Raw genomic sequence first — 860 nt, forward strand, 5'->3', positions numbered from 1 at the left:
ATACATAATATCAATACATATAAAACACACCAGGTGTTTTTGACATTGTTCTAAAACAACGTATAAGCACTGTGAACAAGAATTATACTAGTTCCAACCTGTTCTTAAGGTAATATGTTTTTTGGATGATCTACTGGTCTTCATCTTAATTCAAAGATCTTATATTACACAACCTTTCTAATACATACATACATATATATACTCTTGTGATGTATGACAATTTTGGATTTATAACACATATTTAAGGATACCTTAACAAAGAGTGTATGTTATAATACTTAACCAGTTATTAGCACAGAGTTATGATAATTTTTAATTTGTTCAAACACTTATTTTAATCACATCATTCATTTCCCCACTTACAAGTCCAGATATATAGCAAGAACTTTGGTGAAGCGTTAAAGCTCTTCAACTGCTTTAGTTGTGTCTTGTATCAGCCCATACAATGAAAGTCAAACCTCCTCAGCTGCTATAGTTCTGTCTTGTATAAGCCCATACAATGTGAGTCAAACCTCTTCAGCTGCTCTAGTTCTGTCTTGTATCAGCCCATACAATGTGAGTCAAACCTCTTCAGCTGCTCTAGTTCTGTCTTGTATCAGCCCATACAATGTGAGTCAAACCTCTTCAGCTTCTCTAGTTCTGTCTTGTATTAGCCCATACAATGCGAGTCAAACTTCTTCAGCTGCTCTAGTTCTGTCTTGTATCAGCCCATACAATGCGAGTCAAACCTCTTCAGCTGCTCTAGTTCTGTCTTGTATCAGCCCATACAATGTGAGTCAAACCTCTTCAGCTGCTCTAGTTCTGTCTTGTATCAGCCCATACAATGTGAGTCAAACCTCCTCAGCTGCTCTAGTTCTGTC

The sequence above is a fragment of the Limulus polyphemus genome, unplaced genomic scaffold, assembly GCF_000517525.1.
Source record: "Limulus polyphemus unplaced genomic scaffold, Limulus_polyphemus-2.1.2 Scaffold843, whole genome shotgun sequence".
In the NCBI taxonomy this organism is placed as follows: domain Eukaryota; kingdom Metazoa; phylum Arthropoda; class Merostomata; order Xiphosura; family Limulidae; genus Limulus; species Limulus polyphemus.